The sequence below is a fragment of the Sminthopsis crassicaudata genome, chromosome 2 (assembly GCF_048593235.1).
Source record: "Sminthopsis crassicaudata isolate SCR6 chromosome 2, ASM4859323v1, whole genome shotgun sequence".
NCBI lineage: Eukaryota > Metazoa > Chordata > Mammalia > Dasyuromorphia > Dasyuridae > Sminthopsis > Sminthopsis crassicaudata.
This window is the reverse complement of record NC_133618.1, coordinates 285832547-285857836: the sequence shown is the minus strand read 5'-3', so window position 1 is coordinate 285857836 and position 25290 is coordinate 285832547.

The following is a 25290-nucleotide window of genomic DNA, read 5'->3' as shown; positions in this document are numbered from 1 at the left end:
TTTAGTCAGCTTCAAAGTCAAGTAATGCTGGGACTTCCAGTTCTTGAGTGTCTTGAGAGGCACTTTCAAATAGAAAGCAACAGTGCTGTAAGTGCTATAGGGAGAGAACTTGTAAACCATAATCCCTCTCTGTTCATACATATTGTAGAGAGACTAGATGAACAGCAGATAACATATATAGCTGGCTGGAGGGGGTCAGGGGGGGAACAACAAAATAAAACAATATAATGAGAAACACTTAAGACACTGAAAGATTAAGATCAAAGTGAGACAGGAAGGGAGGGAAGTTCTGTATTGCCAGAGAAACTGAGGCAAGATAGAGCTTAGAGAGTTTTTAATATTTTATTTGGGTTTCTGAGAGGGAGAGATTGTGCTGGGGGCATGCTGCCCCCAGGGTGGATGTCCAAAGCATTCAGCAGGGAATGTGAGTTCTCAATGACATATTTATACATAGTAGCTAATCAAAAGCAGGGGGGTAGAGTCTAAACTCTGGTGAGCAGGAATCTCTAGGCAGGAACCATCAATCCAGTTCTGACACTTTGGAGGGTAGGACCATAAATTCTAACAAACTAGGAGTTAAAGATATGTCTAGTTTAGAGCCAGGAAGTTTGGATTCCCCCTTTTTAAGTTTGCACATTGACAATTTATAACCTTTGAATTATATCAGTCTTAATGAACTAGAGGGGGTGTTTGCAACTAAGGGGATTAAGGCAGAACAATTAAGGAAACTGAGGCAGGACAATTAGGGAAACTGAGTCAGAATAATTTAAGGAAACTGAGGCAGGACAATTAGGGAAACTGAGATAAGACATAAAAGGGAACTGTGGCACAATAGTTCAAAGAGCATGTCCATTGTACCAGGAAGGAATCTCAGCTATGGATTCAAAAAAGAATTTTTATTGACCAAGAATTGTGAATTTATCTTTTCCCCATATATATTTTCCAGAAACCACTGTCCCATAAAGCTTTGTGTACTTGTGCACAGATTTGGAGGGATGTTTTATATCAACTATTTTTAGTATATTTCCTCAGCCAATGAAAAGTTATTGACTTTTCTAATCAGCTATTGGCTGATTAGAAATGGAAAAGGTGATGGGGCATGAGTACTTTAAACCCTAGCAATTCTGAGTTACCACTAGAACACTGAAGGTAAAAGTAATCAGCTTCTGCCAGTCCCTCTTGGCCTTCAAATATAAGTGAGAGTTGGGGTAGCCCTTGAAGGAGAAGGTTTCATTTGATGTTTTCAGAATTGGATTTTTCCTTGTTCTCTTAGAATTCTGGATGAATTACAGGATAATGCCTTAGAGAAGGAAAACACTTTTAGGCATATTATGCTAATTTAATTTTTTTTTAGGTCTGTGATTTTATCTGTTAAGGGATCTTCCTCTACCAATTCAAATGTCAAATCCTCTATAATTTGTAGTCTTCCAGCATTGCCTGAGGCATGAAGAGGTTAAGGAATTTTCCCAAGGTTGCATAGCTAGTTTGTGTCAGTTAGGACTTCTATAGTCTCCAAGAATTGCCTGAGGCACTGGGAGTTTATATAACTTGCCCATTGTCACAGACTTATTTGTGTTCATGTCTAACACCTTTTAACTAGGTTCTTAGAGTGCAGGGACCAAACATTATTCATTTCAACATCTCTAAAGTATCAGGGAGGATTTCCTTCCCTATATCCTAAAGGAGATTTTTGCTTTATGGAAAATTTTAATTTTTGCAGATTTAGCTTCCTTTTATAGTACCTTAATTTCTAAATGCACCTATCTTCCATGCTCATTTTTTATTATAAAGAATTTTAAAGAAGAAAAAAATTAGGTACAGCAAATTAGCCAATACAATAATTGTCTTATAGTATATACAATTAATTCGAATAGGCACTGAATACATATTTGTTGAATGCTGAAGAAAGAATGAATAAATAAATGTATGAAGAAAGGAGAACTTTTCATTGTTTCTATAAATGATAATAGATAGGATTTATCTGGTTAAGAAAAGACTGAAGTTCTTGACCAAGATATAAAAGGACTCCCCATCATTTCATTTTCTTTCCTTCTATCTTTCTTTTTTTCTTCCCTTTTTCAACAAATAAATTATTAAGGAATAGATAAAATTCTGGAATTTGAAGTCAGAAAATTTGGATTCAAATAATATTTTTGTTACTAGCTATATGATCTTGGGCCAGTCACTTTATGTCTTTTATATTCAGTTTCCTCAAACACAAAATGAAAATGATAATGGGAATATTACCTATGTTGCTATGTTTTTGTGAAGTTAGCATGAAATATTGTATGCAATTTTTTTTTAAATTTCACTTGCTTTAAGGAGAAATCTACAAGTAAGGTATAAATATCAAGAATAAAGCACCTTCTCTTCCTATTGGTCACAGAAGAAAAACACCTCAACAAAATTTGAGCCACCCATGATGTAATATTTACAATACTCTGTGTCTCCCAGATCTTTGTGGAGGGTGGGCCAACTGGCCTGAGGAAATTCCTAAAAATGATCCCCACCCACCTGACTCTTCCTTGGTAAAATCTAAGATTTGTGGCAAAAATGGGACAATCCACCTCTGTCTATATTCCTAAGAATTCTCCCTTAGTTTCTCTTAAAGAGAGACAAATTCATCTTAAAAGATCTCAAAACTAAAAAACTTAAAACAGCACTGCTAAAATTTACTGGAGGGAAATCAAAATTAGATACTAACCTTTTAAATAACTCCCTCCTTTTCTCTCCTCTAGACTGTAATGCCAGAGAAACTGAGCAAGATGGAGATTAGAGAACAATTTAACAATCTATTTTTTTTTTTTATTTTTATTTACTGGGATCAAGTGGATCCATGGTTGGTCCCAGGGCTGAATGAGACTATCATCTCAAAGAATCCAGCAGTGAATGTCTGACACAAGATTCTTTTCTAGGGTTATAAGAACAATGACATAATGGGGGAGGTACCTGAATGGGGATGACTAATGGGGGGGAGGAGCCTAGGATGAGGATGACATAATGGAGGGAGGTACTAGAGAGGCTCCTGATATTCTAATGACGTCTAAATGAATAAAGACCTTTATTCCATCAAACATTAAGAGGAAATAAGTATAGCCTAAGGTCTAAGATATTAGACCTTTATTCCACAGACCATTAAGAGGGAATAGTTATAACCTGAGGCAGAAGCAATTGAATAGGACAATTAGAGAAACTGGGTCAGGACATTAAAAGAGAACTGTGGCACAACAGAGACCCAGGATCCCTCCTCTGTACCCCTATGTAGTCCTTATCAGGAGGCCTGTGAACCCCTTTCAGAACCACCTCCTTCTCAAAGACAGGACCTTATGTCAGATAATATTTCTTTAACTCTGTCCCCTTTGCCTCCTGAACCAGGTTCTAAAACTTCCTAGCCCCCACTCCTCAGTCCCTCTGATAAAAGGAGTGGTATCCCTTTTCCTCCTCCTCAGGATCTTGATACAACCACCCCTTCTAACCTCTGCCCCCTGGGGACAAGCCTCCTCCCTCCAATACTCTGCCCTCTGGAAGGAGTTGGGCTTGGGTCAGGCCCTGCCTTGCTTCACCACAGCAGCAGAATCCTGGGTATCTTTGGATCTGGCAGCTAAGATCATTGAATTTCTTTCTGATATGGGGACTTCTCTTTCCCTCTTACTCTGGCACACTGGTCTCACTTGCCCCTCCCCACACAGGATAATGGGGATTGAAGGGAAACTTAAGAATTATTTTGAGATTTTCCCTCTGCCTTGTCAATTTGGTGACCTGTTATTTAAAAGCATGTTTCTTATTATTCTTTCCTATCCTTCTCCCTTATTGGGGAACGATTTAGTGATGAAATTGAGGACCCAATTTTCTCTTCTCAGAGCTCCAGGTGATTTTTTTGTGCTGCTTTCAAAGACCTCCATATTCCCTCTGAAATCTGGGAGAAAATAGATTCCTCTGTCTGGGACCAAAGAATTCCTGGGTGAGCTAAAGATTTAAGAGATTTGGAGCTGCCTAAAAGCAGTCACATCTTGATTTGCAGCCCCACCGGAGAGGCTTCCTTAAATGCAGCCATAAAAACTCTTAATTTTCTGGCTTCTAGGGGCTATAGGGTCTCCTTATCTAAAGCCCACATTGTTTGCCATTCTGTCAAATATTTGGATTATAAACTAACCCTCATTCAAGGCCCCAATTAGGCCAAGGCTTTTAAGATCCTGGAAGTCAAATTGATCTTTGCCCCTGCTCTGGCTCTACCTAATTTAGAAAAGCCTTTCACTCTGTATGTAGATGAATCTGGGAATCTGGGAGTCTTAACTCAGGCCCCTGGACCTGATCCTAAACCGGTTGCCTACTTCTCAAAGAAACTGGACTCAATTTCCTTAGAATGGCCCTCATGCCTGTAATAGCTGCTTGCTACTGCCCTTCTAATTGAAGAAGCCTCAAAACTAACCCTAGGGCACTAGAGCATTTTAGAAGCCAAAGGATATCAGTGGCTTGCTGGTGGGAGGCTTATTAGACACCAGGCTCTCCTACCAGACAATCCTGACCTGACTTTTAGAGTGTGTCCCACTCTTAATTCTGCCTCCTTGCTCCCTGACAATACTCAGTGGGGAGATATTATTCATAATTGTGAAGAAGCTTTAGATTCTGTCTACTCAGTCAACCTGACTTGAGGAACATTCCTCTTGATAACCCAGATGGTGAACAGTTTACAGATGGGTCAAGTTTTCTTGAAATTAGGGAAAGACAGGTTATTCTATGGTGACCCTAAATGGCAGCCTAGAAGCTAAGCTACTGTCCCCCTGTGTATTCTGCTCAGAAAGCTGAATTTATTGCTCCAACCAGAGCTCTGGAATTGGGAAAGGGAATGAGAGTGAACATATATACTGACTCCAAATGTGCTTTTCATATTTTGCATGCTATATGGAAAGAAAGGGGACTTTTGACAGCAAAGAATTCTCTTATTCAATATGCAGGAGAAATTATACAGCTGTTGCAAGCTGTCCACAAACCCAGAGAGGTTTGAGTCATATTTTGTAAAGGACACCAGAAGGGAGATTCACTTCAGGCCAAGGGGAATAGGTTTGCAGATTCAGCTGCTTGAGCTGCTGCCTCTGGTACTGAATGAGATGAAGTGAGATATTTCAAGACAGTTGTGAAAATCAAGTAAGGCTTCATCTACTTCAGAGTTTCAGTAGGCCTGAAGGACTTTGAACATTGATTCAAGGGCATAATTGAGTTCCCTTCCTGCTATCCTTCCATGACACAATTTCCTCCCTATTTCAGTCAAATATCGGCAACTATGTACTTATTGGTCAAGTTCAATTTCGTGGGCAGATCTCCGTTTAGAATGTAAGACTCTCAGCCAAAGAGGATGAGGGTCAGTGGTGGGAGGGGGTGTTTTCGTTAGGGATTAAAGATGCTGATCCTGCCCACAGGAGGTGCTTCCTCTCTTCCATTGTCTTCTTGAAGGGTGGGATGCCCTTCTCTCAAGAATGTACAATAAACTTTGCTTTACTCTAGAGATCTCTCCAGCTTTTTTATTAAATGATGACCCCTCACCATTTCCATACCACACAGTACCTTTAATCCCCCAGCTCCCTGATTCTTATACCCTTTTATATAACTCACAGTAACAAGCTGTTTCAGAAGAAAGGGGATACACCTTTTCACCTTCTATTGGTTTCAAACACCCTCAAGCCAACTTTTAATCCCAGAGGCAAGTCAGTAGAAAGTTATTTTTGGTCTTCACCAAGCTAACCATTTGGGAAGAAAAGCTCTTCAATCCCTTGTGAAATGTAATTTCTTACTGGTCACAAAAGCTGGGGGAAACAATCAAATAGGATTGCTGGGCCTGCCCAGTTTGTACCCAAGTAAATCCTGAAGGAGCTGTTAAACCTTCTCTCCTGAAGCCTATTCAAAAAGGGGCACATACCCAGGGGAAGATTGGCAAATAGACTTTACACATATGCCCCCCTGCAGAGGTTTCAAGTTGCTTTTGGTCTTTGTTGACACTTTTAAGTTTAGCCCCTTTGAACTTCTGTATGGGAGGCCCTTCTTAACCACTGGCATTCTTGTAGATCCAGAACAGCATTTGGTCCCTCAATTTGCCATCCACCTTAGTGCAGTCCAGAAAGCCTTTTTTGAATATGCAAATGAGTATTTCCCTAAACCTACAGATACTCATGTAAAATGGAAAGGACCATATAAGGTCATTTTAACTACTCCAATGTCAATCAGACTGGAAAGGTTCCCCAACTGGAATCATATTTCTAGTATTAAAAAATGCTGCTTCTTTTACCTCTCCCTCAGATATTTCAGAATATTCTTGTGGACCAATAGAGGACCTGAAGCAGAGCCTCTTTCACAGGACCCTGAAAACACTTTGGAGAAAGAAGGGTGAATTTGTCTGTGTCCTTTCTCACTCTAGTCTTCTTTTAAGCTCCTAACATTTTCTCTCTGGATTTTCTTGATTGTTATTCTATGACCCCTGCCAGTAGTTAAGTCCTTATTAGCTTTTCAGCTAGTGAGCTCTGTGGGCAGTAGGGCATTTAGGATTGTTAGATGGTCAGCCCCAAGGACAGGACCTGATGTATTATTTACAAAAAAAACCCATTCCCAAATGTCTCCATCTCCACTCTGGATTCCACCCCCATTTTTAACCTTCTTGTGAGATTTGTTTCCTCCAGGCTCCAAGCTACAAACTTCCAGCTACTCATTCAGTCTGAAGATCATGGAACATCATTGGACAACTGACTTGGACACTCAACATCCCCTAGATGTTGCTGCTGCCACCTTCAGATCTCACACTTCCTTTCCTGCCTGAACTCCACTTAGCATAGGGGACAGCTGTATAGCCCTTGTCACTTAAAGCAGCTCCAGAAGATGAGACCACTGTCCTTTTGCCCCAAATGAATTGGGGTGATTGCTTGAGGGGTGAATGATGTTATAAGGAAAAGGACTCTGTGTCTCCTTGATCTTTCTGGAGGGTGGGGTGCTTGGCATTCCTAAAAAATGATACCCACACATCTGAATCTCCCATAGGAAAGCTATCTGGTTCCCACAGGAATCTCCCACTCCCAATCACTTTGGTGTGAGAAATAATCACCTCCCTTTATTGAATTGAAAAAATTAAATCCATAGTACTGATATAGAAACCTAATATAATCAAAAGCTGTATCCCAGACCTTTGCTAATTCCTTTCTGGATTTGGCCCACTGGGAAGTTGTTTCTCAGTGTAAACCCATCTTTGCCAAAATATACCTTTGCTAAATTCCAAAGGAATTATCTTGTCATGTGCCTGCTAGCCCTCTGGGAAATTGTTTCCCAGTGTAATAAATCCTTTTTTTTTTTTTTTTTTTTTTGTTTGTTTGTTTGTTTGTTTGGTTTTTTTTGTTTTGTTTTGTTTTTGCCAAAAATCTTGCCTGCAGTTTGGGACTGCAAATTCTTTTACAAAAAACCCTTTGACATTGGCCTGGGTGTCTCTCACCCCTCATTTCTCTACCTCAGTGTTATGTTCTGGTTAGCTTTCTGGAGGTCTTGGGACCACCCTTCAGCAGAGTGATTACTTCGAGAATAGTCAGGGATAAAGTCCAAATGTCTTTATTGTCTTCTTCATAGTCTGTCTCCTTGCTTGCAGCCTGGGTTAGCTTTCTGGAGGCCCTTCAGATGGGACTTGGTCTCAGTGGGGGAAGCAGGAGAACAGGCCAGTCACTATGAGGCTGATGAAGATGGAATGTCTCTCTGAGTCTGAAAGCTTGAGTTCCAGCCTCCAGTCCTCTGTCTTCTCTAGAGTCTGTCTCTCTAGAGTCTGTCTCTTAGGTCTGGCTCTGACCTCTTAAATACTCTATTACAATTAAATCCATTCATCATACTGAGTATAAGCCAATCATTATATAATTAGGGAATCATTTTTTGTTGTAAGATTAAATCAATCATACTGAACTAGAGAACTATTTATTAATCACAATGCTAAAATAGATAACCATTGTCTTATCAGTTCCACTGAGTTAACACCTTGTAAGAATCCTTGTTTCAAGTACACTTCTCTAGAATTCTGGCTCATTACACCTCAATACCTTGGTCCGTGTCATGGGTTTGGTGAAAGAATTCACTCAGTCTCCAAATTGTGGATAAGTGGGATGAATGTGAGTCTTTCTCAGAAAAATGACTCCTGAAAGAGTGCCATAGTTTAGGTTTATAGTTCAGGAAAACTTCCCCTTGTGTATACCCTTGTTTAATCTTGCACAAACCTCTTTGGTTTTGTATTCTATGGTTCCCTGTTGTGGTACTCTGAGGGTGAAGGGGGTTCTGTGACAGATTGTGAACCCTTATACTAAGTTAAGGACAGCTGAGGCCTAAGATGAGGTAAAGTTGTTTCAGGGTACAAAAACCCCTGTTTTGCTTCCTGGGCTTTGTCTCCCTCCACTAGACTATATTAGTGGAAGTAATGCCTTTTTCCTGCAGGAACTGAATAAACTACTTTCTGCTCTGGTTCTGAGAAACATCTATTTGACTTATCTTGGGTTAATAGTTGCTGTTCCACACAATGGGCAAAAAAATTGCTGCTTGACATCAGGCTAAAGTTCCAAAGAGTTTAGCAAATGGCCAGAAGCAAGAAGAAATTATGCTACCATTCTGGAGAGCAATCTGGAATTATGCCCAAAAAGTTATCAAACTGTGCATACCCTTTGACCCAGCAGCGCTACTACTGGGATTATATCCCAAAGAAATACTAAAGAGCGGAAAGAGACATATATGTGCCAAAATGTTTGTGGCAGCTCTTTTTGTTGTAGCTAGAAACTGGAAGATGAATGGATGTCCATTAGTTGGAGAATGGTTGGGTAAATTGTGGTATATGAAAGTTATGGAATATTATTGCTCGGTAAGAAATGACCAGCAGGAGGAATACAGAGAGGGTTGGAGAGACTTAAATCAACTGATGCTGAGTGAAATGAGCAGAACCAGAAGATCACTGTATACTTCAACAACAATACTGTATGAGGATGTATTCTGATGGAAGTGGAAATCTTCAACATAAAGAAGATCCAACTCACTTCCAGTTGATCAATGATGGACAGAAATAACTACACCCAGAGAAGGAACACTGGGAGGGGAATGTAAATTGTTAGCACTAATATCTGTCTGCCCAGGTTGCATGTACCTTCGGATTCTAATGTTTATTGTGCAACAAGAAAATGATATTCACACACATGTATTGTACTTAGACTATATTGTAACACATGTAAAATGTATGGTATTGCCTGTCGTCGGGGGGAGGGAATAGAGGGAGGGGGGGTAATTTGGAAAAATGAATACAAGGGATAATATTATAAAATATATATATATATATATATATATATAATAAAAAAAAAAGACATTTGGAAAATATAAGTTTAATACCAAAAAAAAAAAAAAAGAAGAAATTATGCTGCTGCTTGACAGAGGGGCTAATTCCAGGACAATCTAACAGAGTCAGAATCAAAAGAGTTAATTGTAACATCAACTGAAGCTGGCTAAAAGAGGCAGAATAGATACATTTATGAGAAAGAGTCACAAAGATTAAATTAACATGCTAATATTATGTTTTAGAGGTACAACAGAGAAACGATAGAGGAGGGGTAATTCCCCTCACTAAGTAAGGTCTGCTTACAGACCAACAAAATCAGTATTGAATTACTGCTATTGCCCAGGATTGTTTATGGTAGCCAGGTAGGCTCAGGGCTTCTCAGTCAGTTAGCATTGTTTGTACTACTCCCAAGGCTGGCTAGCCTTAGGATGTTCTCAGTCTTGCCACTTTCTCACCCTCTTCAAGATGGAGTATTTGAATTAAGATTATTTTACTGCAGATTCAGTGCTTTTTTCCACTAATTCCCCACCCTCTATCTTCAGAAGAGTCTTCTGGAGTCCCCCCTGCACAACATACCTTAAAAAGTTCCTTTAGGGCCATTTTGTGAAGATTGCCCAAATTATCAAAGGTGAAAGTTACAACTCTTATTATTAGATCATGGGTATTATTGAGAATAAAAGCAATTTTGCAGTTGATTTGGGGCTTCTTCCCATTCAAAGCCAACTCACAAGTCTTTAGTTTGGACTTGTATTCTCTGTATCTTTCTGTTGCTAAGGTTATTTGAGACCTGAATTTGCAACCAGAAGCTATGGGTCTTAAAACATATTTTGAATAGTCTCCTCTAATCCCACAATTTTACTTAATAATTACTAGCATAAACTCTAAAAATCTTTCATTTTACCTTATCAGACTGAATAGGAATGATTGAATGAAGTTTTCTCAGTTTATGAGACAAGTCCTAAGTCACATAATCTCTGTTCCCAGAGCCAGAAGATCAGGTCTTGGACCCTGGGTCTAAGAAGAAGGACCTTGGGAAGTCATATGATATCTAAAAGGTAAGATCCTACATTACAGGAAGTTAAAATTAGTGATGTGACCCACAGGAAGTAGCCAATATTGGTGACCATTGGTCAGTGATGGTTACTTCCTTTTAGTCTATTCAGTGAAAAGGCTTGAGTCTTTTGCTATTTAAATCTTGACAAGCTGGAAGCTTGTCAGGTTCCACGAATATATGGTGGGACCTGGGATGTCTGTCAGATGTGTCTGGGCCTCTCCCTGCAGGGCCTAAATAAATACTTTTTCTTTATACCTGAAGATGTTTCTGATTAATTTCTTTGGGAAAGGGGGTCTTGCACCCAACCCACATGAGACATTTTCTTGGATTCTTCTTTCTTAACTTCTGAGGCCTGAAGTAGCTATTATCTATTAGAAGTAGCTAGATAAAACATAGAAGGCCTGAGTTCAAATCGGCCCTCAGCTAATCGGATGTGCTACCCTTGGCAAATCACTGTTGCAATTTCTTCATCTGTAAAATAAGGATAATATCTCTCAGGGTTGCCATGGTAAAATGAGATAATATTTGTTAAAGTATGTTATGAGCCCTAGAGAGCTATATAAATGTGAGCTATTATTGTAATTTCCTTCCCTAATGCCTGCACCCGTTTTGCTACTTTTTTCATTATTATTCAGTCACTTTAACAATAAAAGAAGTATAAATTATTTGTGGAAAATCAAAAATATAAAAATAGACTTAGACTTAGACTTTGTCTAAGTCTCTACCAAATACAGTATATTCTAATATAAGGTCACATGCAAATGTAATCTAAAATTTATCAAAAATGAATTAAAGTGCTCTAATATTAAAGGTTTTGTTTTGTTTTTGTTTTTCCTTTTTATGCCAGGGATGATATATGGCCATAGTCACTGTGACACAGAGGAATGGGGAGCTGATCAACAGGTCATTAAGGATTAAGGCCCTTATCTAATATTTCTTTCATGTGCATGTGCTAAGTGATGCAGTGCCATATGTCAAGAGATAATAATACATATTTAGAGCAGTGGAGAAACACAATTTAGTGAAGTCATCAAATTCATATTTTTTAAAGCAAAGAGGGACCAGCTTCCACTAGCAAACTAGTTCATCATTGAAAATAGTGGCCTTTTTTTTTACTCTGCTCACATAAACTGATTTTATCATTCATAATAAAATATGCAGAAAATGTATGATGAGAACTGGCCATTTTGAAATGGCAATAAATAATATAACATTGTGTAATAAAAAAATGAAAATGATTCATCAGGAACATGTACTTTAAATGGCATAGCTCCCACACACACTTATACATATATCCTCATTTTCTAAAACTTCATTAACTGTTGAAGTCTAATTTATAACCACATCTACTTCTCCACATAAGTGTTATTGGGGAATTTATACTTATCATGAGGTTTAAGCCTTTAATTTCTCAGAGCCCAACACATTCAATTCATAATGTGATAAGAGATTACTCATATTCTAATTGTATTTTTCCCTTCTTATTGAGATGCTATTAGGTGGTGAAGTACCTAGGGTCAGGAAGATTAAGTTCAAATCAAGCTTCAGATACTAACTAGCTATATGACCTTGGGCAAATTATTTAATATCCTTTGCCTCATAGTCTTTATCTGTAAAAGAAGCTGGAGAAAGAATTGGTTGGTTGGTTTTTGTCCTTTGTTCTTTCAGAGAACCAAAATGTCATCACTATTTTAGAGTCTTTATAGTGTGTTTGACTTAGAATGCTTTGCCACAGGTTGACACAAATGGTCCATGTGAACATTTGAGGTGACTTCTCTAACTTTGTGCACCTCACATTTCTTCTGAGCTAATTTATTTCTGTTTTGCTCATAGAGCATAGCACCTTCCCTGATGAGGGTACACTATGCTAGGTGGTCTTGTACCAGTGTCTCTCATGTCATATAATTGATTCTAAAGTTCTTAAGAGATACTTTGAGAGTGTCCTTATATCACTTTTTCTGACCACTTTGTGAGTGTTTGCTCTGTGTGAGTTTTCCATAAAATAATCCTTTTGGCAAGTATACATTTGTCATTCAAACAATGTGGCCAGCCTGACAGAACTGTGCTCTCTGCAGTAAACTTGGAATGCTTGGCAGTTTAGTTCAAGAAAGAACCTCAGTGTCTGAAATCTCACCTGTCAGATAATTTTCAGAATCTTTCTAAGACATTTCAAATAGAAGCAATTCAGTTTCCCGGCATGGCACTGGTATATTGCCTAGGTTTCATGGGGATACAACAATGAGGTCAGCACAGTGACTTTGTATACCTTCAGTTTGGTAGTCAGTCTAATACCTTTACTCTCCCACACTTGCCTTTAAAGCTTCCTAAACACTGAGCTAGCTCTGACAATGTATGTGTCTCTTATTTTTGTCACAAAGAGTTGAACATAACATAGAGAAGCTGTAGAAACAACAAGAAAAAATGCATATATTGAATGTATAAGGCAAACATGCTGGTAATATGTGGCAGTGCGGGGGAAAGAGCACTGGCTGTGGTGTCAGAAGTGGGTTCTAAAACCATTTATGTCATTGGTGTGACTTTTGGCATCACTTAACCATTCATTACCTTAGCTTCTCCATCTGTACTAGAGTAAGCATCTTCAAAAGAAGAGTTCCAGTCTCAGATGGCCAAATTATGTAATCAGTGAACAGATATTTATGAAGCACCCTGCTCTGTAGATATTACACTCAATACTGGGATTATAGAGAAGTCAAAAACAGCAACCAAAAAAAAAAAAGCCTCTGCTTTAAGGGAGTGTTCAGTGAAATGGGGAAGACAATAGGTAAAAACCTACGTACTAACATGATATAGACAGAATAAATTGGAAAGAATAAACAGAGGGAAAGTACTAGAATTAAGAGGGATAAGAAAAGACTCCCTTAACAGTACATTAAGTAACAGATAGGAAGATGTGACATATCTCACCATCTCTGCAAAAGCCAACCTCAGTCTCTCCCTCTACTTCCTCCCTCATGTCCTTTAGTCATATTCTATCTGCAGCCAAGGCCTCCATAAGTGCCAATTGGAAAATATACTATCTCTAAGGGATTTCCACACCTGCCTCTGGATTACATTGGATATCCCCAGAAAGCAGATTCAAGCTTTTTTTTTTTTTCAATTAATCTTTCTGGGAAACCTGAGGGGATTGAATTTGATGTTTTGCAAGTTATTTTCTGGTTCTAAAAATATAATCTTGTGAACTTTCACAAAATCAACCCCAAGTTTCCATTTTGGTCATTTCTGTGTTTGATACAACACTGTGTTTATTTCAAAGCTAAGTTGTTTTATCTCCAACTGTCATTGATCTTTTCTTGATAATTCTGACATTATCCATCTATTGACATATTAAAATACTAACATTAGATTTATTAATTTGCTTTAAGTCTATTTCATTAATAACTTTTATCTTAACAACACAATTTCTGTGAGGAAAAACTAATTGCTTCCCTCACCAAATAAAGAAAAAATATATTTAAGCATAAATATACGATATTCTATATCTGTTAATATTTACATTTGCCCTAGCATGTTGTCCCATCTTTGAGTCTTTATTCAAGCTGTCATCTGTACCTAGGATATAATCCCTCTTCATCGTTGGCTCTCAAACTATCCAGTTTCTATATTTAAGTTCAAATACTACTTCCAACATAAGGCCTTTCCTGATGCCTTCATCTTCTGATGTTTCTCCATAAAATAAATTACCTTTGTAAGTATTTTCTATCTACTTATATGTGTATGTATTCTTTCCTCTAAGAAAAATTAAGCTCTCTGAGTACAGGGATGATTTCATTCGTGTCACTGTTTAAACACAGTCTACTATACTTTCTGGCACATAAGTCCATAATAAATGCTTGTTGATGGATTGATAGTAAATCTTTGATTTTTTGCCCTTAGGAGAGAGGTGATGAATTCTCTTTTCTCCAAGATCTCTCTTGATTTTTTAGTGATTAAGAGTTCAACTTTCTGTTAAGGATCTCTTCATTTAGATTATAATAATGTTGTTGGAGGTTATTATTTTGTTTTTACTCATTTTACTTTGTTATCAGCTTGGGCAAACTTTCCCATATGTATCAAAATTACTTAGATTTTCCTCATTAACTGTATAATAATATTTGAATTTGTTGTTATGATTTTTGAGTCATGCTGAATTCTTTGTGACCCCATTTTGGGGCTTTCTTGGCAAAGATACTGGAGTTATATACTTTTTTCTTCTCCAGCTAATTTTGTAGATGAGAAAACTAAGGGAAACATGGTTAAGAGATTTGGCCAGGGTCACATAGCTAATAAACCTATGAAATAACATATGAACTCAGGTAAATAAGTCTTTGTTATTTCAGGGTTAGCATTTTATCCACTGCACTACCTAGTAGCCTAAATTTTGCATTACATTTTATAACATAATTTTTCAACTCTTCACCGATTAATGAACACCAAATTTATTTGCAGTTCTTTTTTACCAAAAAGAACGATATGGACAATTTGGCATTTGTGTCTCTGATATTCTTGGAGGTATATAACAAATGATGGCAGTACTGTAGCAAATGTGTTAATTGGTTAACTTTTAATTCACCACATTTAAAAAAAAATTTAAATTAATTTTATAATTATAACATTTTTGACAGTACATATGCATAGGTAATTTTTTTACATTATCCCTTGTACTCTCTTCTGTTCCGAATTTTCCCCTCCTTCCCTCCAACCCCTCCTCTAGATGGCAGGCATTCCCATACATATTAAATAGTTATAGTATATCCTAGGTACAATATATATGTGCAGAACCGAATTTTGTTGTTGTTGCAAAGGAAGAATTGGATTCAGAAGATAAAAATAACCTGGGGAGAAAAATAAAAAATGCTAACAGTTTACACTCAATTCCCAATGTTCCTTCTCTGGGTGTAGCTGATTCTGTCCATCATTGATCAATTGAAATCGGATTAGCTCTCCTCTATGTTGAAGATATCTACTTCCATCAGAATACATCCTCTTACAGTATCATTATTGAAGTGTATAATGATCTCCTAGTTCTGCTCATTTCACTCAGCATCAGTTGATGTAAGTCTCTCCAAGCCTCTCTGTATTTCTCCTATTGGTCATTTCTTAAAGAACAATAATATTCCATAACATTCACATACCATAATTTACCCAACCATTCTCCAATTGATGGGCATCACTTCATTTTCCAGTTTCTAGCCACTACCAAAAGGGCTGCCACAAACATTTTGGCACATACAGATCCTTTTCCCTTCTCTAATATTTCTTTGGGATATAAGCCCAGTAGTAGCACTGCTGGATCAAAGGGTATGCACAGTTTGATAACTTTTTGGGCATAATTCCAGATTGCTCTCCAGAATGGTTGGACTCTTTCAAATTCACCACATTTTAATCAATGTTGAATTGATGTCTAGAATAGGTAGATGGACCAATCCATAATTCCATCCACAATGCATTAATTAGTATCTTCCAATAGGATCAGTTCCCACCTTTTTCATCTTTGACAATCTGTAGGGTATGAAACAAAACCAAATATTTATTTTTCAATTTTCATTTCTTTTACTATAAGTGATATGGTGTCTCATCTCATAGGATCACTTACAGTTTGCGATGCTTCATTCAAAAACTGTGATCATATCCTTTATAGTGGGAAATAGTTTTCTTTTTTAATGTAAATTTTATTTGAGGGCTTTAGTGTTCTGTTGTTTATTAGACCTAATGGTATCCCTTATGAAGGAGGCACATAATTTATCACTGTCCCATTTTACTAATGTAAAACCAGTGGCATAGAAAAAGAATTAGTTTTCTCTGAATCTCCAAAATTAGTGTCCAAAGAATAAAATATAGTCCCTTAAGGATCTAAAAAATATAAGAATGCAATATATACATATATATATATATATATGTTGCATTTATATATGGAATAAAAGAGCAATAATGATTATGATCATAATGATAATAATAGCAGTCATTTATATAGTGCTTTAAGATTTGCAATATGTTTTAAATATTATCTTATTTTATCTTTACAACAATTATGTGAGGCAAGTGTCATTGACATTACTTTTCATGAATGAACTAAGTTTGAGAGTAGTTGAGTGATTAGGTAAGGGTCACACAGCTCAGAAGTCATTGACCCAGAATTTGAAGTTATATCTTCCTTACTTCAAATTCAGCTCTCTCTATAAGATGCTGCCTAAATTTTTCTGGAGGGGAGGTATAGTAAAGGAATAGATGTGTATATTTATAGTCTTGAATACAATATTCTTATTTACTGATTTTCATTTATATATTTCTTTAGTTATTTTGCATTACCTACAAGTTATGTACTTGGAAAATTGTAGTAAATGGAGTAACAATAGTCAACAAGACATATTCACACATAAGTTGATAAATTAAAAGGCTATTATAAAACAATATTATCTTACTTTTATATTTAGTTGGATCTATGATTGCAACAAAATATTTTCTTGATCATCGATATTGAAATTGTTGGAGAATTTCTTGGTGGAATTGTCTTCCTAAGAACATTCATTCATAAGCAAGTCTGTGAAGCCAGAGGTTAAATATAGTGAGTAGTCAAACAGAAAAGGAGACATTTATTATTACACTAAGAAAGTTTGTTTCCCAGTAGCAGTTTCAGCTAATTTAGCTTTTTCAGGCTTGCTTAGAATATATAACCAATAAGCAGCACTATGCAGAATTTGAAAGGACCAAGTGGTTGCAGTCTGTAGATATTATAAAGCTGGTTTTGAAAATGCTAGTTGGATGTTGGGTGCAGCATTTGTGGGGTCACATGCTGCTAAATACTGCCATGTGAAATAGAGCTTTATGTATTTAGCCTAAGCAGGATGGAAATAATCTAGTCAAGCTTTGTTCATTCAGTCTATAGCATAATGGGGGTGATTCAATCAGGCTTAGTATATTTAGTCTATAGGTGAAAAGGGAGTAAAGGAAGTGAGGGGATAATTCAGTTAAACCTCACCTTCTAATAGTGAGATTTTGTGTGTGTGTGTGTGTGTGTGTGTGTGTGTGTGTGTGTGTGTGTGTGTGTGTTTTTCTCCTCCACACATTACATTCATACATTCCTATCCTGAGTGTTGTCTTCTGTTGTGGTTGGGGGACCACACTTGTAATTTCAAAAATATTCTTGCTACAATTTTAGAATGGCACCTGTTTTTACAACTTGTAGCTTATGGAACTGGCTACTCTCTAAGATATCTATATCTGTATCTATATCTATGTCTATAATTCATAGATCCCAGGTTAGGAAGCCCTGCTATGCATTGTTTTCCAGACATCCTCCACAATTTTTTTTTTCATGTCCTAGAGCCTTAAATCTTTTCAGAGTAAAAATACAGCTTTCATCTTTACTATATGATCAATCCACCTCCTTCTTGATAATGTATTTTCTTTATAATGTCTTTTATTAAAGCTATAATTTAGATTATGCAACAACTTGTTTACAGCCACAATACATGTTTCTATGAAAATCAGTTACTTTAAAAAAATACACTTTTAATCCCTTCAGCTGCAACAAAATTTTGTAATTTTAGGTGTAAATTCAACATAAATTACCTCCAAATTAGTTCCTGGTGATCTTTTGTAAGTATTTTGAATTTTTAAATATCCTGCTGTTTCCTTATTATTATCCCTTATCTTTTGTCTTCTCCCTGAAAACAAAAACTCAAAAATCTACTTGAAATATGTGATTTAAGTGAACAAAATTCCTAGGAATAGCAAAGGAATTCAAAAGCAAATCAAAGCTACTTTAGGCATTTGTTGATGCCACGATTTATTAATATGGTTCCTGAAAAGTCAGATGTATTCAGATTTTGGTTTGGGCTGATACTTCTTCAGTTCTGGAAAATTTCACCATTGTTCTTTGGATGAGAATATGTATTAGGAGATCTTCCATTAATTAAGTGCCCCAGTTTCCTCTTCATTTTGTAGATTCTATTTCTGATAATGTGGTCTTCCTGCTTGAAATGTATGCTTCAAGGCTTTGAAAAATCTACTAGTCACATTTAATCTTATGGAGTAGGCTCTTGAATTTCATTTTTGTCTCTTGAGCCTAGTAAGGGTTCCTAAAGGAAAATCGCCAAATGGAAACTTAAGTAATACATAGATTTAAATTAAGTAATACCTTGGTTTCCCCACAAGTATATGGTAGGATTCCCCAATTCCCATGAAAGTTCTATAGCTAATGAATGCATATCATTCAGGATAGTCAACAATATAGGCACAAGTATTCATTATATGGTTACTTGAAATTAATGGGGAAAACAACATTTAAACTACTCTGTTCATGCAAGATAGATACAAGGTAATAGGGAAAATATCTCTGATGGAGGATACTAGCATTGAAGATGATAGGAAAATGACTTTTGAGAAAAGGAGAGATTTAGAGAAAACTAGGAGATAGAGATGAGCAGGAAAAAGACATGAAGTTGAGAGATGAAGTATCTTTGTATGCAAAATTCACTAGTGGATATTTTAATTACTCAGATGTTCTCAAAATCTGTAGTCAGGTCATGTAGTCTCCACATGCTCCTATACTAAGGAAGTGGACTGTGATAGTATATGTACTTTTCTTCTGGCTAAAAACTCTACTTTCTGGTTATCTGTCTCCTCAGTAGGAAAATAATAAGAACTAACATTCATATGTTATTTTAAAGTTTGCAAAATACTTTATAAACTTTATCTCATTTGAACCTTATAACAACCCCAGTAGGTATATATTAATATCCCTATTTCAAGTATGAGGAAAATGAGGCAGAAAGGTTAAATGATTTGCCCTAGATCATACAGGTAAGTAAGTGTCTGAGGCAGGATTTAAAATCATGTCTTCTTGACTACAAGTCTAAATCTTTAACCACAGTGCAACTTTGCACCTAAAACAGAAAGCAACAGCCCTATTTCTAAGAACTAATCAGAAGTTGTCTGTGTCACCTGAAGAAAGGCATTATTTTTCAAGTCAATCATGTTTTACATCTGATTAATTTGATTATAGGGACTAGAAAATGGATTTCTCTGACAGGCCCTTACATTTTATGTGGTTACATAAATGTATGAGCTTGCTGTCTAGAAATCATTTCCATTAAGTAATCACCATGTAGCAATTTTTCCCAAAAGTGAACTTCTCACAATAACTTAATCAGGTCATATACAAAAGACTAGAAATAAGATAGCATGATGCTAGACTGAAAACTGAACTGCCTAGCTGTGGCTTCTTAATAACTAACATTCCTAGTTTAGGTCCTCTGTTATATATGCTTGGCACATTAAGGGAACTACTTGGAGAAATGCAAATTTGTACAGTATTATTTATTAAAATGGGTAGAAATATATTTGCATACTTTGATCTATCAGCAAACAGTAATTATTAAGTACCCTAATCTACATGGTCCAATAGCAGTTGTCATATAAGTAACACTTGGCTCTTTGATCATGTTCTCTTGCTCCCAATCTCCTCAAATATTCAATTTCTCCCTCTCTACTGGTTCCTTTTTTTCCCCCTACAGTCAAGTCCATGTGTCCCTCATTATCAAGCAACACTTTATTTGGATCTGCCATGCTTTCACACTATATCTTAAACTCTTTTCCTTTCCAGTCAAACTCTAGCAAAAGTCATCCACATTCCTTACTTTGATTTCCTCACCCCTTCATTTACTTTTTTTTTGTCCCCTGAGGCTGGAGTTAAGTGACTTGCCCAAGGCCCCTCCATTTACTTTTCAAACTTTTACACTCTGTTTCTGAGATTCTTCTTTTCAGAGTCACCAATAATTTCAAAATTAATAAATCTGATGACATTTTCCCCTGTTCTTCATCTTTCCAGATTTTTCTGTAGTGTTAAATATATTGATCTATACTGGATAGATTTGGAAACAGAAAGATATTAAGACAAAGTCTAGGTCAAATTATAAGCAATGTGGTCCTGAGCAAGTCACTGATATTTTCACAAAATCCATTTTGTAATCTGTAAAATGGAGATAATAAGAACATCTACCTAACATGATTGTTGGATAAAACAAATAAGGAAATGTAGCCATAATGATTTTTAGACCTTAAAGTACATCATAAATGTCAGTTATTATTATTAGAGTTCTACTTCCTTGTGAATACTATATTTTCTCTCACTTTGTGATAGTTATTTCTCCTAGTTTTCTTTCTACAATCTGATCAATTCTATTTAACTACTTTGCTAAAGCATCATCCATAACTCATTCTTTAACTCTCGGTATGTTTTAAAACCCTTTTCTGAATTCTTCCCTCTCCTTCCTTCTCCTGTCCTGTCCTGTCCTGTCCTGTCAAGTCCTGTTCTCTTCTTTATACTTGGATATATAATATTCTTTCTTCTTCTTTCCTCCTCTCTTCTTCATTTCCTTTCCCTAGAATGTTCTCCTTTTCCTTTCTTCCCTTTCCTCATTTCTCTAACAGTCTGAGTCTCTTTAAATAGTTAAAGAGATAGATAAAAAGATACAAACACCTCTGAGGCAAACAGAGATTAAGTGATTTTCCCCAGGATAACAGAGCTAATAATTTCCCAAAACTAGATTTTAACCCAAGTATTTTTGATTCCACTCTATCTACTGTTCCACCTAGCTGTGATATTATATACACATACACACATGTATATACATGTACATAAATATATGCTACCTACCTACCATATACATACACACACCTCTATGATCTACACATATTTATCGATCTATCCATCTTTTTATCTATCTATCTGTCTATCATCTGTCTAGATATTGCTCAGGATTGTTTAAACTGATATATGTCAGAAGTGGAGTATGGCCTCAGAGCTTTCTGACCATGGGATAAATGTTCTATTCTTCATTATCTCCCTAGAGTACAGAGTAAACACTTAATAAGTGCTTTTTGAGCTTTGAGTTATTGCTTGTCCCTGGGAGACTAAAATTATAGAATTTCTTGGGCTCAGGAATTCTGATCACAGTGGGTTAATTCAAATAGCCATTTATACTATGTTGATTATTGATCTAGTGATTTCATAGGAGATAGTAAGAGTGGTGATGGGATTTAGGTTATATAAAAAGGGGCAAATATATTCAGATCAGGAAATAGAACAGGTAAAATTGCATGTCGTGTTTACTAATGGGATCAATCTCATGAATAGCTTCTGTATTTCCAGTCTAAGATATGGAAGTTCAGTCTAAAAAATAAAATGCTTATCGAATATGTAATTATTATTATATCTCTTATTATATTGTTTTAGACTATTTGTTTTGTTTTGTTTTCTTGAGCACCAAGATTTTCTGTTAGATCATTATCCAACATCTAAAAGAAAACATTAGAGGTGAACACTTCTTTCTCCTTGTTCTGGTCAATAGAAGCCTAAGTCATCAAAAGACAAATACAATCAAGAAAGAAGGTTGATTCTTAAAAACTTTGAGATTCTAACTGTCAGTTTTGCCATGAATTCAAATTCTGCTTTTCAGGAAGTCCAATAATCTTTAAAATGTTTCTCCTAGAACTATTTTCCAGGTCAGTTGTTTTCCCAAGCAGGTATTATACATTTTCTTCTATTTTTTCTTTTTCTTTTCTTTTTTTTTTTCCTTTTTTCCTTTTTTTTTTTTTTTTTGGTTTTGCTTGACTTATTCTTGATATGTCATTGAGTCATTCATTTCCATTTGTTCAGTTCTGATTTTTAGTGAATTATTTTCTTCATTTACTTTTTTTAGTTCTTTTTGTATTTGTCCAATTGAATTTTTAAATGAGTTTTTTTTTCCCCTATGGATTTTTTCCATATCACAATTTCTGTTTTTTAAGGAGTTATTTTCTTTTTTTCCATTTCACAAATTCTGCTTTTCCCATTTTTGTCAAATCTATGTTTCAGGAGTTATATGCTTTTTTTCATTTCATTGTTTTGTAACAAATTTCCTTCAGATAATTTCTGTGTTTTCTTTTCCAAACCCTCTTGTAAAGTTCTCATTTCCTTTCCCCATTTTTCTTCCAGCTCTCTTTTAAGATTTATTATGATTTCTTCTAGGAGAGCTTTGTGTGATGGGGACAATTTATAGTACCTTTGGGGCTTCATCTGGAGACGATCTGCTTTTAGTCTCCTCTAGTTGTTTTAAAACCTGTTCTTCTCTTTCACCATAAAAACTATCTGTGGTTAGAGTTCTTTTTGCTTTTTTACTCATTTTCTTAAAAAAAAAAAAAAAAAAAAAAGTTGAGATCTGCTTTTAGTGAAAGGGGGATTGCCCAAGCTTCCTCTGTATACAAGCAGCTGCAGAGGTGCTGAGTCCATGCTGACTGACTACAGATACTGAGTAGATGTGGTCAAGTCTTATGCAATTCTGGCATTTTGGGATTCACTATTTACCTTTTGTGTTTATGTTGGATGTTTTATAACTTCTCTGCTAATCTAGTGGCTTGCAGCTAGGGCAGAATAGCCAACACTTCTGTAGATTACTCCCCACAGATTCTCCATCATGGAGTCCTCACTGCCCTGGGTCTGTGCTACCTGCACTTGGGTCTGTGCTCAGCCTTCCTGTGTTTGTCCCACCTCCCTCCATGACCAGCTGAAAGACCCTTTTTTTTTTTTTTTTTGGAGAGCTTCAAAATTGTCTTCTGCTAGTAATTTGTTGCACTCCCAATATTTGTGGATTTTGCCAGCCCAGAATTAATTCAGAGGCTGGATTTGCTAATAGTTTGAGGGTCATGGGAGAAGATCAGAAAAAAATGTGTGTCTTCTCTTCCATCTTGGCTTCCCCTCCCCCATAAACTCAAATTCTAACAGAAATCTGATAGAGATAGAAGCTACTGCAGATAAATGAAGAAAATTCAAAAGATTGGTGATGTCCTATAGCAATACTGTCAGGTAGACTGAACCTGGATAGGAGCTGACTATTTTGATAGATATTAAAGACAACAACCACCATAACAACAACAAAAACAGCTTTAAATATATGTTGGAGCAAGAAAAGATCAAAATAGAATAGGACATTTCCTTGAAATGACAAGAAAGATTTAACTATGGAAATAATATTGAACCAATAAATTCCTATTTTTCTCTTTTTTTCCCCTCTAAATAGAATAATCTTTCAGAATACAAAGGTTTTTAGAGGAAATTTTCCATTATCCTTTCATTTTCAAATACCCTACCTTCCAAGTACTCTTATATTTAACGACTTTGTATTTATTATCTTTATATTTATTTTTGCATAAAAGGATAAAAACAAAAATAGGGAATAAGGAATTGAAACTCAAAAGAAAGGAAGGAATAGTTTAATAAGTTTCTATCAACTGGACTAGCCAAATGCATCCAAGCTTACTGAAAGAATTTACGGAAGTAATGACTCAATTGCTCATAGGAATATTTGAAGACTTCTAGACAATAGAAGTTACTGTATTGATCAACAGAAATGTATTCAGGACCTATCATGTCCTAACACAATAGACAGGTATTGTCTAGTAATATATTTCCCGGAGAAATATAAATAAAAAAATGAAGCAATTGTTTTTCCATAGGCTCTTTGATCTTATTGGACAATGTGTAAATATGTGAAAAATAAGTCAAAAATAGATGCCCCAGAAGACTGGATAAAGATAGACACTCTATTCTGGTTTTCAAAAGAAAACATAAGTACTTTAAGCTATTGGGTTTTTCTTATTATTATTTGTTTTTGCACACTTACACATAGTAATCAAAGGTTTCTCACAAAAGCCCACATCAAATATGTTCATAAGAATATATTAACACCATTTTCTAGATAAAAGATAGGCTTAATGTAATTCTGTCAATTGGCCAGGTATATTTGTAACTGAATATCAGATTCAGAACTTTTACTAAATCTAATGTCGCTTCGACTATAGCTTTGACAACTATAGTGAACCAGATAATCACTTTAAGCAAAATGGATCCATAGGAAAAAAGTTATTTCACACTATTATTTCTTTTTCTTTCTTTTTTTCTTTTTTTTAAACAAACTTAATAGACTAACACATCACAGCAGTGCTCTAAACTATATCATTTCTTTAAAGGATTCAGTAAAATTCTTGATAAAAAATATTTATTAAAAACTTTTGGATAATATGTATACTGGATCATAATATAATTGTCTTTAAATATGGGTGACTAAATTGAATCAATAAATATTTATTAATGGTTGGGATCATTCTGAAAATTATTTTCTCATGAAAGATTATAGGAATTTAGCTTTAGTTTAGTTATTAGAATTGTGACTTTAACCTGTTTTTTTTTTTCTTCTAAGATTATTACTGAGTTGAATGAAGATCTAGACTGGATGATCACTGATTTTATTTTGATGACATGAAGGTAGAAGAAATAGCTACTTTATTGGAAAACAAAATTGGATTCCAAGAGATCTTGACAGATTGGAAGAATGGAACTGAAGCTAATAAAAAATTTAGTGAAAATAAATGCAAAATTGTATAACTAGATTTTAAAATTTAACTTTACTAGTATTGAATATGAGAAATATTGATGTGAATAACTATCACTTTCAAAAAGGTCCTTATTACCTCTTGGAGAAAAAAAAATCTCTATTTTGTTTTTTAAACTTTTCAAAATATAGTGCTCATATATTTTTATGTTATTGAATATTATTCCATCTTCTGCATCCATTTGCTTAATTAGATTGGCCTTCTCTCTGTTACTCTCACATGATACTCAATTTTTCATACTACATGTTTACATTGGCCATTTCTTATTCCTATAATATACTCCATCTTCACCTCTACCTTGTAGAATTTCTCTTTTCCTTCAAACGTAGCTCAAGTACCACCTTTGACATGTAATATTTCCTTATTTCTTTGCCAGGTACTGCCTTCCTTCCTAAACTATCTTATGCTTAACTAGTTTGTATTTATTTATAAATATTCTCTCTCCCTTTTTCCTTCTTTTTCCTTCTTCCCTCCTCCT